Below are 15,983 nucleotides of genomic sequence, written 5' to 3' on the forward strand. Positions count from 1 at the left end.
ACTAGTCGAGCACATCCTCTAGGAAACAGGTTTATAATTGATCATAGATCTGACACCACAGTTCACTCGGCCCCATTACAGTATTGTTACACGTGTAAAGCGGACACTGATGTTGGGGAAGATTCTCCTTATATGGATGTACTACCTGAGATGACTGAGTCGGACAATGTGGATTGGGTCCACCTAGCAGCAACCATAGACACTTGGGGAAACAGGGGAACAACCTAGGTAACACCTGAGGGTGATGAAATGCTTGTACCCTTAAATATGCTACAAGCAATGCATATAGCTTCTGACAAGACTCATCCTAATATAGCAAAGAAAACATACAAGCGGGTCCCTAAATCTTCTCGAGTGACCATGGTTGATGCTAAAAAACAGAAGACTTATAAGAAACGTCCCACTCTCTCCAAGAAATGTAAGAAAATGTGGCGGTGGATTCCTAAATGACTATTGGAAGCCCAAGGCTACTATCAAGGAAATAATCAAATCTCGGTGCCAAAACGTAGATTGTGTTCTTACCTGTCACCTGGCCCATGTGCACCCAATCCTGTAGCTCCAAAATGAATTGACAATCGTAGAAAGAAAAAAATCTCAGAATGCTACACACCCGCTCCAGAGCTAGTTTGCGCACCGAAGAAAGAACGATTTGTTCCACCTAGCTCAGGAAGGGGGGAGTCCCATGAAGCTTCTAGCTCCTCATGTAATGCATCCATAGAGGTAAAAGATTCTCCACAGCCTCCACCTACAATAATGGACCTCCATGAAGTTACAAAAGATTTGACACCTCCCATTGTTCAAGAAGCACCTGATGAACCACTTCAAGTTTGATCCTGGGAGAGTACCTTACCACCCTTGCAACTTGATGAGGCACCCAAGATAATAGAGAACTATTGGAAAAAATCCTCACCTATTACCAATTGGAGTAACTGGTTTCAAAAGGTGATGACATCCTTTTAAAGTATGATCTACCCAAGGAAGGGGGGAGTCTTCATTCATGTCAGCCTATTGATTTATTTCCATCTCAACCTTCCTCCCTGACCTCTCAATCTCCACATATTAGGGAATGTATATATAAAGCCTTATACTCGCAAAAAAAATAAATAGTAAAGAGCAAGAGCAATTAGCAAACAAGTGTGCACAATAAAAGTCAAAACATTGACCTAGACCTACACATTCACATCCGATACACTGAAACAGAAACCTCTGTCATCAAACACCTTTGATCCTCATCACTCGAGTGATGGAGTGTAGGTAAGATTACTACAATAGGAGTGTTTCTGTTTAGAGTGTAGTGATTAGCAAAGTTCTTTCTTCCCACTGATGTGCCTCCTAGAGGTATTCTTTGTGTTTCCTCGTGTGTACAAGAACGTGTTGTTGTGGTTAGGATTTGGACCTTCATGGAATCTTTCTCTCGTTCACTCTTCAAACCAAGCGCGATCATCAACACAAATAGATGTTTTTTGTCCATTAACATTGTCCTTTATCTTATTTGTATCTATGTTTGTCTGGTTTAATTGTGATTGGTAGCATAATATTCAGCGCATTTGCTTAGTATCAAACATTAAATTCCATGTAATTTTTTGTCATAAGCACTGTCTAGGTTTAAAAATCAAGCAGTCCGACTAAGCTAGTTTGACGAAGCTAGGCGTTACAGATCTTCTCTTAATACCATGGGGAATGCCTTCCTAATAATTAATGGTTACTTAGGTTCTTAATCCGATTTAGGCAGCATTGTGTGCAATGTACTAGGGCTTTCTAGTGGTCTTAGTTCCTATTGACCTTTAGCTTAAGTATTGTAAAGGGAGTTTACTAATGTGATGAGCCTGGGGAGGGTAACAATGTTATATGACCCCCCAAAGCTACAAAGTTAAAATGCTGAAAACGAACGAACAAAAGTAAAATAAAATTAAAGTGCCACAATGTAAAATCTTAAGCTGGAAGAGAAATCTCAGCTTGATTTGGTACTCCACTCACATGTATCGCCTATGATACTAGAGCCCTAGAGATTCCTAGTGTGGGCGCTTTTCCTTGAAAACCAAAAAACCCTAGGCATACAAAATAAGCACAAACATCAAAATGGAATCACTGTGAAAAGACTTTGGGGGGTCAAAGAAAAGGAAATAATTCAGGCGATGATTTCATGAGAAACTCCTTTTATCGTAGCTTAACTACAAGGTCTTCTAGGTATAGCCTCTAGTCAGCCCTCAGACATGAAATACTTGGCTCTCGCGATTAAACAACTTAATTGACCAGAAAAAATTGAGAAGCTTTCCCATGGTATTAATAATCGATCTGTAGTGCCTTTCGATCGTTAAATTAGCGACCCAGGCCTTGTTTAATTTTTTATATTTACAAATGTTTATACGTTTGATTATATTGTAATTCAATGTTTATTGCTAATAAATGGGTTAAAATTCTGTTACCAATCAAATTGTCTGTCTACAACTACATATGCCTTTTAATTGTATATGAGAATGCAATTACTGTGCCAATTTTGTTTGATTTTGCAGTGACTCAAGAAGGCTAAGGACACTCATCTCAAAGGCTCTTCCACCTTAATGAACAAGCTTCAACTCAATAGCTTATGAGGACAGAATCTACATCAGGAAGGAGGGCATGTTAACCCTCACGCACAGTCCTATCACCTACGACAAACGCCATATTATTTATTTGGTAGAGTCAAGTACCGGGCTTGTCGGTCCAATAGGAAAAGGGTAAGAGTGATCGCCGATGAGAGGCGCACTCTAACAGGAACATTCAAGGGTAAGTTGGCTAAGTATGGGCGCCCAAGTGTGAATGGGGCGAGCTCATATAAAAGTCACCTAAACCTAAAAATCATTCATTCTCTCATTTGTGCAATTGAAGAGTGCTCTTGCTCCATCTCCATCTTCTTCTTCTTCACGTCCTTGTGTGTGTGTGTATGCGTGAGAGAGAGAGAGAGAGAGAGAGAGAGAGAGAGAGAGAGAGAGAGCAATCGAACATTACGACGACAGCACGACGCGGGTGAAGCGGTTGAGCGCGGCACAGCGGCGGCTCCTTCTTCTTCGCGGCGAGGAATCCTCCACAAAGGCGAGTGTAGTGCGGTGAGTGACACACCCTTGCTCTCTTGAGCTTGCTAGATTAGTGTAGTTGTGTGTTTGGAGCCATTGGTGGCTCACACACAGTGTATCGACAAGTCCCTTGCATTGAAACATGCGACAGACGCGCACAGAATGAGAGGGACCTATTTATAGGTTAGAGACCTCTCATTAAGATTATTGAAAATCCTAATTTACAAGCTAACAAATCAGGATTATGAATTTTTTTAATATCCAAACATTGCGGGTCTTCTTTTTCTGCTTGAGTCATGGATGTGGGCTCAAAGGAGAGCATTATTGATGGTAGATAAGGTGAAAATAGAGTTTTAACGAAGGAGAGAGTGAGAGAGTTGGAGTTACTATGCACATGTCTTGAGGTCAGGTGTCTTTTATGGTTAGGTCAATGGCTATTTGGTGTTAGTATGTTAGTGGTTAGTGTTAGTAATCACTAGAAAGTTAATGATATATTTACAATGGCTATAATGAGGTGGATGATGGTTGAAGTAAGATGGTTGAATGAAGTAAGGAAATCCTTGTGCTGATGAACCTTGAAGAAGTTTTGGACTTACTTGTGTAGGTTCTCAAAATGAATATCGATCTTCTTCCATTTCTTCTCTTCTTTATGCCATGCCAAGGTTGATTATCGCGATGAAAATGGCAATTCGGTTGATGAGATCTCTCAATTTGTAGAGGTTAAGCATGGTTTACATACTGAATTTTATGTATATAGAGAAGGAGTAAGATGGAATTGTACTTTGGAAGTAATAGAGAGAGGCATAGAGATGGTGTATGTACATGTAGAGCTCATATGAGAGCTATGAAAGTAAGAGGGGAGGTTAATGGTGAAAGAAACCATGAAAGGTGCAGGTTTGAGTGAGGGACTGAGAGGAATGAATGTGTGTGTGTGTGTGTGTGTGTGTGTATGTGTGTGTAGAAGTGTGGAAAGAGGTGAGAGAAGACTATGGGCTACTTGTTGAGAAAAGTGGGCAGAATGTGGTCCAATCAAAAATCATACCTCACCGGTGGTAGCTCCAAAAATTATCAAAATTTTTGAGGTGATTATTCAACTCTTGGTCCACATTTTTTCTTCTAACCACCACTTAAAAATTGGAGTGGAGATGGATATAAAAAATCTCACCAAAATGCCTATTTGTCTTCACAGAAAAGTCTTCAACGGTCCCCCTTTTATTGAATTTTCATAGGGCTCCAAAGATGAGCTCCTCTTTGCATAAGAAAATGACCTTATAGATTCTTAGAGGTATGAAATCAATTATGGTTGTGGATTATACACAAATATAAGATATGGATATGATAAAAAAACAGATTAGTATATAATTAACTTATGAAATCTAGAATAGTGTGATCTATATATATATATATAAAAATTAAATATATGAAAATATAGGGAATCAAATGAGGAGGGTCCTCATTTGTTTTTATTGATGTATATTTATTTACAAGAGGTAAGAAAGAAAACCTACAGGAAATAGAAATTTAGTGAAAGGCAACAACTGATGGTGAAAGGTATTTTTTTAAGGTTTTTCCTTGGAGTGGATTCACACCAGAAATAAGAGAAGATTACATGAAATATTTCTATATGGAATAAAGAGTATGCAAAATGGTAAGAAAAATTATGATAATGGTAAGTCAATGTACATAGCATACATAGGCAAATAACGTACACCTACGTTGAATATTTAAATAGATACCAAAATAATTATAATAAAAAGTCCCTATATTTAGGCCCTATATACTTGAAATGGCGTTAACTCTGTTGCCTCCCTATATATGGTTTGATATGCCCACAAAGCACCATCCAAGAAGTCATCCCCCACAACTTTGTCTTGTTTTGCACCATCTTTCTAATGATGGTTGCAAGGACACCATTAGCCTTCTCCACCAAACCATTTGACTGTGGGTAGTAGGGTGTGCTATGACGATGTAGAATGTTAAGCTCTTCACAAAGTTCTGTGAGTAAACTCTTCTTGAACCGTGGACCATTATCAGAAACAATCTCGAGAGGTGTGCCAAATCTACAAAAAATATTAGTGTAGACAAACCTGCTCACTGTTTTTTCATTTACTCTTGCCACACTTTGAGCCTCTACCTACCTAGTCATGTAATCTAAAGCCACCAAAATCATTAGAGTTTACCATTTTTTATTCTAGGTAGAGGACCCATAGCATCAAAGCCCCATTTTCCAAAGGGTCCATTTGCAAGAACTATTTGCCTCGGGCCATGCACCAGCCTTCTATTTCCATTTACCTGAAAGTTGTGACAGCTTTTACACCAATGTTGGACATCCACATGCAAGCTTGGCCAAACATACCCCGCAAGAAAAATCTTCTTCACGGTTAATTCTTGGGCAATGACCACATGTGCGCGTCTGTCACACGTATCAATGCAAGGGACTTGCCGTACACTGTGTGCGAGCCACAAAGGGCTGTAAGCACACAAACAAACTAATCTAGCAAGCTCAAGAGAGCAAGGGTGTGTCACTCACCACCCTACGCTCGCCTTCCTGGAGGATTCCTCTCCGCAAAGAAGAAGGAGCTACCATGGTGCCGCGCTCAACTGCCTCTCCACAGCCATGCCGTTGTCGCAGTGCTCTCTCTCTCTCTCTCTCTCTCTCTCTCTCTCTCGCACACATACACATACACAAGGAGATGAAGAAGAAGAAGATGGAGATGGAGCAAGAGCACTCTTCAATTGCGCAAATGAGAGAGTGAGTGATTTTTACGTTTATGTGACTTTTATATGAGCTTGCCCATTCACACTTGGACGCCCATGCTTAGCCAACTAACCCTTGAATGTTCCAGTTAGAGTGAGCCTTTCATCAGACTGACAAGCCCGGTCCCTGACTCTACCAAATAAATAATACGGCGTCTGTTGTAGGCAATAGGGTGTCCGTGAGCCATGAGGGTTAATATGCCCCCCTTCCTGATGTAGATTCCGTCCTCGGAAGCTATTGAGTTGAAGCTCGTTCATCGAGGTGGAAGAGCATTTGAAATGAATTTCCTTAGCTTTGTTCATTCACTACAAAATCAAACAACATTGGCACAGTAATTGCATTCTCATATACAATTAAAAAGTATATGCAGTTGTAGTCAGACAAATTGATTGGTAGCAGAATTTTAAACCAGTTATCAGTAATAAACATTAAATTGTAATATAATCAAATGCATAAACAATCGTAAAGGTCAAAAACTAAAGAAGTATGGGGTTGCTAATTTAACGGTCGAAAGACACTAGAGATCAACTATTAATACCATGGGCAAGCTTCTCAATTTTCTCTGGTCAATAAAGTTGTTTAATCGCGAGAGCCAAGTATTTCATGTCCGAGGACTGAGTAGATGCTATACCTAGAAGACCTTGTAGTTAAGATATGACAAAAGAAATTACTCATGAAATCATCACCCGACTTATTTCTTTGACCCCCCAAAGTCTTTTCACAGTGATTCATTTTTTATGTGTGTGCTTATTTTGTATGCCTTGGGTTTTTTGCTTTTCAAGGAAAAGCGCCCACACTGGGAACCTCTAGGGGTCTAGTACCATAGGCGATACATGTGAGTGAAGTACCAAATCAAGTTGAGATTTTGCTTCCAGCTTAAGATTTTACATTGTGGCACTTTGATTTCTTTGCTTTGTTTGTTTGTTTTCAGCATTTTAATTTTGTAACTTTGGGGGGTCATATAAGACTGTTACCCCCCCCCCCCCCCGGCTCATCACACTAGTAAACTCCCTTTATAATACTTAAGCTAAAGGCAATAGGGACTAAGCCCACTAGAAATCCCTAGTACATTGCACACAATGCTGCCTAACTCGGATTAAGAACTTAAGTAACCATTGATTATTAGGAAGGCATTCCCCATGGTATTAAGAGAAGATCTCTAACACCTAGTTGGTCAAACTAGCTTAGCGGGACCGCTTGCTTTTTAAACCTAAACAAGTGATTATGACAAAAAATTACATTGAATTTAATGTTTGGTACTACGAAAATGCGTTGAATATTATGCTACCAATCACAATTAAAGCAGACAAACATAGATGCAAAAAAGATAAGGGACAATGCTAATGGACAAGAAACACCTGTTTGTGTTGATGATCGCGCTTGGTTTGAAGAGTGAACGAGAGAAAGATTCCATGAAGGTCCAAATCCTAACCACGGCAACACGTTCTTGTACACACTATGAAACACAAGAATACCTCTAGGAGGCACATCAGTGGGACAAAAGAACTTTTCTAATCACTAAACTCTAAAATAAAAACACTCCTATTGTACTAATCCTACCTACCCTCCATCACTCAAGTGATGAGGATCAAAGGTGTTTGATGATATAGGTTTCTGTTTCAGTGTACTGGATGTGAATGTGTAGGTATGGATCAATGTTTTGACTTTTATTTGTGCACATTCGTTTGGTAATTGCTCTTGCTCTCTACTATTTTTTATTTTTTGTGAGTATAAGGCTTTATATATACATTCCCTAAGATCGGAAAGCTTAAGGGTCAGGGAAAGAAGGGTAAGAGGGAAACAAATCAATAGGCTGATGTGAATGAAGACTCCCCCATTCCTTGGGTAGATCATACTTTAAAAGGATGTCATCACCTTTTGGAACCAGTTATTCCAATTGGTAATAGGTGAGGATTTTAGCCAATAGTTCTCTATTACCTTGGGTGCCTCATCGAGTTGCAAGGGTGGTAAGGTACTCTCCCATGAACGAACTTGAAGTAGTGAATCACGTTATAATTGAACAATGGGAGGTGTCAAATCTTTTGTAACTTCATGGAGGCTGCCTATGGTAGGTGGAGGTTGTGTAGAATGTTTTACCTCTATGGATGCATTACATGAAGAGCTATAAGCTTTATTCGTTTTTTCTATGATTGAGTTGAGCAAAACAAGCCTTTCTCGCTTGGGAACCCATAGTAGCTTCAGATCCGATATATAGCGTCCTGTGATTTTTCCTTTCCCACGATCTTTCATCGGCTTTGTCGTCAGAGGGTTTGACTCACATGGGTCAGGTGACAGGTAAGAATACAATCTACGTTTTGACAGCCAGATTTGATTATTTCCTTCACAGTAGCCTTGGGCTTCCAATAGTCGTTTAGGAATCCAACGCCACGTTTTCTTACATTTCTTGGAGCAAGTGGGATGTTTCTTACAAGGCTTATGTTTTTTAGCATCAACCATGGTCGCTAAAGAAGATTTAGGGGCCCACTTGTATGTTTTCTTTGTTCCCCTCAGGTGTTGCCCAGGTCGTCCCCCTATTTTCCCAAGTGTCTATGGTTGCCACTAGGTGGACCCAATCCACATTTTCCGACTCAGTCATCCCAGGCAGTACATCCATATAAGGAGAATCTTTCCGACATCAGTGTCCTCTTTACACGTGTAACAATACTACAATGGGTCCAAGTGAACTGTGGTGTCAGATCTATGATCAATTATAGACTTGTTTCCTAGAGGTTGTGCTCGACTAGTTACACGATTCACTCGAATGACAGAATCTTGGAACTGCAAGTAGATATGGTTTTTAGACCAATCATGTACCATTTTTGCTTACCTCATGAAAGGAAGTCCTAAGATCATCTCAGATGCCATAGTGTGCTTGGAGAAATCCATAACAATGAAGATAATTTATATTTTATATCCAAAGACCTTGATCTTGAGATCTTCTAGCATCCAATTAGGTTTAACAATAGACCCATTGGCCATCTTTACTACTATGGTTGTGGTCCCAAGGTGAGGTCTTCCCATAGTTTCCCAGCATTTTTTAGTCACAATGCTAACCCCAACACCACCATCAAGGATTCCCTTCACAGTTAATCCCTTGGTAGTGATTGATATGGTTGCATTGGATTCATCGCCCGCAAAGTATTGTCCCAACTTGTTAACATGTATTTCTACAGCAGGGTTCTCATCTAGGTTGGGTTGTGGATCTAAGTGTTCCTCCTCTATTGGCATCTCCCCAACTCCATCCATCTGTGCAAATTGTGGTAGTCCAACCTTCAGCTCTCCATTGAGGAAAGCTCGAAGAGCTGAGAATAGCTCAAGGTCTCCATATAGTTTGGACATGATGGGGGTTCTGACTTTTGAAGCCATGAAATCCATCAATTTGGAAATATTTAGCGGCACCTTTTGGGCTTCAATCCCTTGACATGGGGAAGATGGGATCTCCATTTCTTCGATAGGGTCAGCTAGTCCCTATGTACATATTCTTTCCATCAAGAAGTGAGTACGTCCACTTTCCCATGATTTTAAGTCACTTTCTTCTTGGATGACACTAGGTATGGCTAGGGGTCTATGGACTTTCTGAGGTTGTCGTTGCATAGGGAATATTGTGTCTATAATATGTATCTGCCTAGGTGTTGGCTCTAGGTCCCTTTGGGTATCTTCTACCAAAATACATAATTGCTTAACTTGCTCGATCTCCTCTATAGGGCTTGGGTAAGTTCCTATGTTCTTTTTGGGTCCTGGCCATTGTGGCTCATAACAATCTTCCTTGTTGGTTTCATTCCTAGTGGTCGTTTTGGTCTCCATGGTTTCACGTGAATCAGAATCCTCTTCAGTGTCGTTCATATATACGGGTCGTCACCAGTCCCTATGTTAGTCTTTGAACTGGGGTCTGACTTTGCTACTTTTTACGATCTCTTCCTTCGTGTTTTCTTCTTCTTCTGACATTGGGCAATTGATGCCGTGTCTCTTTCCTCAAGAATATAATCTTGTTTTTGGAGCATCGATCGTGTGAGTACGTTTACTGGTACCACATGTGTACTTTGTGATGGCTCCTTCGTAACGAGTCAGAGGGTGCAGTGAATGGAGTATTCACGTGTACACTCTCTAAGAGCATGGGATCTACGTTGGTCATGAATGGAAAATTTACTTCCCCACCCCCCTCATTTACATCGTTAGCTCCATGTTCGGAGCGAGTGGCTCTACTAAAGGTTTCCTTCAAGCGGCTAAGCACGCTCGGTCCAGACCGGGGGCCCATGGCATGCATGTCTTGGCTTGAGCTATGAGGATTAGGCATTAGGTAACCCTTCATGACGTCGTAGTCACAAGAAGAGTCACAAGATGCTAGAGCCTAAGGTAGAGGAATAATGAGAACTCGCGTAAGTCAAAATGGTCACTAGTTGCTCTCCTCTAGCACATGACCAAAGCACAGATGCATGTTCCTTTGGCACCCTACAAGCGTCGGTGAATACCCACCACTTAATCTTTTAGGCGTTTTTGCACCCCATTTTCACTTGTTTTTTGATGTTTTTAAATATTTTTCAATGATCAATTTTTGGATTAAAGCGTGTGATAGTGGAAATGAGCGTATTGCCGAGGGGATCCTGGTGTGCTTTACAACACAGTGTTCGGTTACCCGAAGTTCCGATGGTCCTCAAAAGAGTCGATTTTTACTTACGCGTGAGGCTAAAATAAGTAATCTTAAAGGGTGACTGAGGCCTGAGCCTAAGCGCGGGCTTGGGCTTGGGTCTAGGAATGTTCCTGACCCCGGTCCTACCTTTTCTTTTTGGGGGGATAAGGTCACCGTAGCCGCGCTGCGCACGCAAGCACACACACATCTAACCTACCTACTTACAACTAACACAGCTACTACTGTTACACACTAACACAGTACTACAGCAACTCATTAGCTAACAGATTTACTTACTGTACTTTACACAAAACTAACATTATGGATCTACTACCTTAATTCTAACATATTATCACAGAGGAAACACAGTACCTTTCAACACCTTATTAACAAAAACAATACACTGCAGCAAAACAAACTCCTTCTCAACACACACACCTTCCTTTTCTATCTTTCCTACATTTCATAATGCACCACAAAGTAGCATAGAGTGCTACTCACGCTTAATGCAGGGCATTTCCCCGAAAGCGGCGCCAAAAAATGTGCACGTTTGTCGCACGTGTCAATGCAAGGGACTTGCCGTACACTGTGTGCAAGCCACAAATGGCTGCAAGCACACAACAAACTAATCTAGCAAGCTCAAGAGAGAGAGGGTGTGTCACTCACCGCCCTATGCTCGCCTTCGTGGAGGATTCCTCGTAGCGAAGAAGAAGGAGCTACCACTGTGCCGTAGTCAACTGCCTCGCCGCCTCCGTGCTGTTGTCGCAATGCTCGATTGCACACACACACTCTCTCTCTCTCTCTCTCTCTCTCTCTCTCACTCACTCACGCATACACACACAGATAATGAGATGAAGAAGAAGAAGATGGAGATGGAGAAAGAGCACTCTTCAATTGCACAAATGAGAGAATGAGTGATTTTTAGGTTTAAATGACTTTTATATGAGCTCGTCCATTCACACTTGGGCGCCCATGCTTAGCCAACAAACCCTTGAATGTTCCAGTTAGAGTGCGCACGCCTCTCATCGGCAATCACTCTACCCTTTTTCTATTGGACCGACAAACCCGGTCCTTGACTCTACCAAATAAATAATACGGCGTCTGTCGTAGGTGATACTAGTGTCCGTGAGCCGTGAGGGTTAACACCACCACATGAATCTTCATGCAAACCTTTTAGAATGGCTGGAAGTTCCTTGATAGTTGGTACTCTTCTTCACATTTGATCCTTCCCTCTTTGATAGAGGGAGCCTTCTAGGAAGAGATAGAAACTTGCCTTCTTCTTGAATCTCCTCTTCTGAGCTTTTGTGAAGTCTTGTGGCAACTCCCCCTCCAAAATGTATCCAATAATGGGAGCCAATGACTCCAATCCCTGGTGTCTTGGTTGCTTGACAGTTGTTGCCACCATGATGACGTGCACTTCTTTCTCGACACATGTAAGTGCTTGTTGTGCAAGTAAATCAACATCTTTATTTTGTTTCCTACGATTATGATATAGTTGCACTTCTTCAAACTGATTAAACAACCTACAAATGGTATGAACTTTTGTCCTTAAGCTTTCATTCTTGCATGTCCAAATGCCTAAAATCTTCCTCAGAATGAGAAGTGCATCCCCCTTTACCATGAGGCGTTGTATACCTTGGCCAATGCACATCTTTGAGCCATGAAGTAGTGTGTCGGATTCTGCTTCATTGTTGCTAGTTGAACCTGGTAGATTGACCTTCTCTTTCATGACCACCTCTCCACTTGGGTTAAGCAACACTAGCCCTCCCCCTGTTTTTCCTCTGGTTCATCAAAAAGCTCCATCAAAGAACAAGGTAAAAGAATTAGGAATACTTTTTGGTGGTGGCAATGGTAGGGTCTTTACTTCAGGCACCTTAATCTCCTTTTCATGCACCCTATAAGTGAGAATCCCTACCAATTGTGCACGCACGCTATCTTCTACCTTGAAAGAGTATTGAAACTCTTGCAACTCCAGAATTCACTTTGAGATTCTAGTACTAAGATTCATTTGAGATGACACCCAAGGGAACAATTTTTTTGCAGTGAGAATTACAAAAGGTTTTGGTAGCAAGTAGGATCTAAACTTTCTCACCACAAACATGAGAGATAGCATCATGAGATCTGCCTCCATGTAACCTCTCTCCAAAGCATTCATGACCCTGCTAGCAAAGTAGATGGGTCGCATCCTGGTACTGTGGGGATCTTGTTGTAGCAAAACAGAACCAATTGTTTCTTTCACAACGCTAGAGCTAACGAAGAATTTGTACTCCCAACAAGGAGGCATAAGTGTTGGTAGTTTTGACAGAATGACTTTGATGTTACAAAAATATTCTTCAAGATCATCAAACAAAAAAAAATTCAACTTTTTGGGTCAATTTCTGCAAGGGGTGAAGTAAATCCAAGGCTAAGTGAATGAAGCGTGACATATACTTCACCTTTTGAATGAATGAGATGACCTCCTTAAGACTCTTGGCTGATGATAACTCAATAAAAGCCTTTGCCTTTGAAGGATCCACCTCAATACCTTTATAGGAAACCTTATGACCTAGCAAGATCACTTCATCCTCACCTATGTGGCATTTGTCGGGGTTTAGTTGACCTCCCATGTCATAGAGTTTCTTTAAACCTTCTTCTACCCTTTGTAGATGTAATGATTTTGAGCTAAATGCAAAAATCATCAATAAAAACCCTAATAGACTTTCCAAAGAATGCTTGAAACACCATGTTCATGAAGCATTGGAAAGTTGCAGGAGCACTTGTCAGGCCAAATGGCATGTCTCTAAAAGCATAACAACCCCACGGAGTAATGAAGGTTGTTTTCAATTGATCCTCTAATGCGATACCTATTTGAAAGTAGCCCGAGTAGCCATCACACACAGTGTACTTCTCATGACCAGCTACCTCATTTAGTATCTCATTATGAAATGGGAGGGGAAAATGATCTCTTTTTGTTGCCTCATTCAGTGGATGGTAATACACACACACTCTCCACTTGCCGTTTTTCTTGGGAGTGACAACAACAAGAGAGACCCACTCTGAATTCTCCACTGGATAAATGAAACCTGCTGCTAGAAGACTTTTTACCTCCTTGAGTAAAGCCCGCTGCTTGATGACTCCTAGCCTTTGTAGCTTTTGAGCCTTAGGTGTGTCCTCTGACTTTAGCTTGATCTTGTGTTGAACGTCGTCTACTCCACGCACATCAGTGTAGTCTTTAACAAAAATCTTAGGAAACTTTCTTAGCACACATTTGAACTCTCTCTTTCATCCTTTGTAAGTGTGGTAGACAACATACCTTCTAACATTCCTTCATCTTCCACATTTTGGTTCTCTTGAAGACCTACCTCCGCCAAGCCTGGGCAAGAGGTTTCTTGGTTGCTTGGCTTAAACCTTACCCCCATGACTTCAATGGAAGACTCCTCTTTCATAGTGCTATCGCTACCTTCTTCTTTTGAAGTGCTATCAGTCCAGTCTTCCTCCATCTCAGTTTGTGATGATTCTTCATGGAGCTCCTCTTGGCGTTGCTCCTTCATTTCAAAGAAAACCTTCTTATGATTGTCATTTCTACAAATCAACTTTCCACTTTCCTAATCCTGCAAAGCTTGCATTTTTATTAGCCATGGTCTTCCTAGGATAAATGGATAGCCACTTCCGTTGGTTGACATAACACGAAAATCCATTGCCTTCTTAATGCCAAAGGCCTCCACAAAAACATTTTTACAAATGCCTATACACCTTGCCTTGCTATTTTGTTTCCCATCTTGACTTTGATTTCAGGTGTCTCATGGATGTGCATGGCTAGTCTTTGCATGAGTCTCTCTGTCATGATGCAAATTTGTGCACCCCCATCCACTAGACCTTCCCTAACCAATCTTCCTTTGATGTAACAATCCAGCACAAATGTAATATCCTCATTTATTTTAGCTTGTGCAATTTTTACAACAGGCACACTCTCTTTTACCTTTCTCCTAGTGCTAACAGGCTTTGTTAAATCCCTCCTAACTTGTGGACACAATGCAAAAAACTGAGGCCATGAGATATCAGGACCCTTACCTCTCATGTCTTCCAACAAGTTGTATGGAGCCATACCATGTCCAAGAGGGAAGTCTTGGAGGTTGATACGATGTCGAGTCCTCTTAGCTTCCTCGGTCTCCTTCACCTTCTTTTCTCATCCATGGTCACTTTGTGACGTAACTCCTTCTTTCTCCTTAGCTTTTCCTCGGCCACACTTAATGCCATTTGCTTCCATGTCAACCTCTTTTGAAGTTTTCACCTCTACCACATGCACATTTGGATTTGGCAAAGGTGGAACTCCTTCCACTCCTCGTGGAGGTGGTCTTGCTCCATTTGGCCTTTGTAGAAGCCTTGGTTGTTGACTAGTTCCTTCACCTACATTCATCACTGTGTAATTCAAGCTAGGTCTCCCTGGCTTCCCACGGGCCCAATGAAAATTATACATCCCATGTCTCCCCGCAATTCCAACATTGCAAGACTCTCCTAGGTCGTGGTGGCTCTTGCTCCTTGGCTTTCTTTGTTTGTCCCTTGGGACCTACAGCTTGTGCAAGGTGGATTGAAAAATTGCTTAAGGATTCATTTAGATTCTCAATCACCTCAGCTGTTACCACGGGAATCTCTCTAGATGTTGATGCTCGCAATTTCCCCTTTGGTTTAGGACCCTCTATTGGAACCTCTCCTCTTAGACACTTGAGTTTCCTATACTTCTCAACAGCCCTAGTTTCAACTGCATCAAAGGTAGTAGGTGCAGCCACCTTGACTTTTATTTTGAGTGTGGGAAAGAGACCAGCTATGAACCTTTTCTTCCTTAGGAACTCTACACCATCACCAAGGTTAGCAACATTTCTCACCCATATAGCCCCAAGACGTAGAAAGTCTTGTGTATAAATGTAGTAGTCATCTAAGTTTTTTTGTTTGTGAGAAACGATGTCTTGCCATAGCTTTTGGGTGTTTTGGGAGTCAAAGAAGTATCTCTTGAAATGATCAATGACTTCATTATAGTTTCCCTTAACCTCCTGAGATAGAGAGTCAAACCAAGTGCTAGCATCCTTCCTTAGCACTACCTCAACCATTTCTAAGCGTTCATCATATCCTATCACTCTTTTTATGCGGCAAGCTATTTTGAAATTTGCTAGAAATAGCTTGGCATCCTCGCCAGGATCTCCCAAAAAGAGAGGATATCCTTACATTTGGTGTTGGGCCTCCGTTGAATCAATTTCAAAGTGACAACACGTTTTGTTTTTCTTTCTCAAAAAGATTTACACAATAATGTTTTCTCAATTGTAGTATATTCTACAACAAAATAAAAATATGCACATCAAATGACCTATGATAGTCAACAAGAGGCAGGATGACAGGGTTTTGTGATGCAAGAATTTCTCATACTCTTTGGGCACCAAACATGAACACCATACGTTGTTGAAAATGGATCTTTCTACTAATTGCAACATTTATTCTAATGTGTGAAGTAAAATGGAAGGGAAAAACCTCTATTCCTGGGCCATTATCCATGATCTACGCATGACCTGATGCT

This window comes from Adiantum capillus-veneris, chromosome 1 (genome assembly GCF_014529385.1).
Source record: "Adiantum capillus-veneris isolate H3 chromosome 1, ASM1452938v2, whole genome shotgun sequence".
Lineage (NCBI taxonomy): Eukaryota > Viridiplantae > Streptophyta > Polypodiopsida > Polypodiales > Pteridaceae > Adiantum > Adiantum capillus-veneris.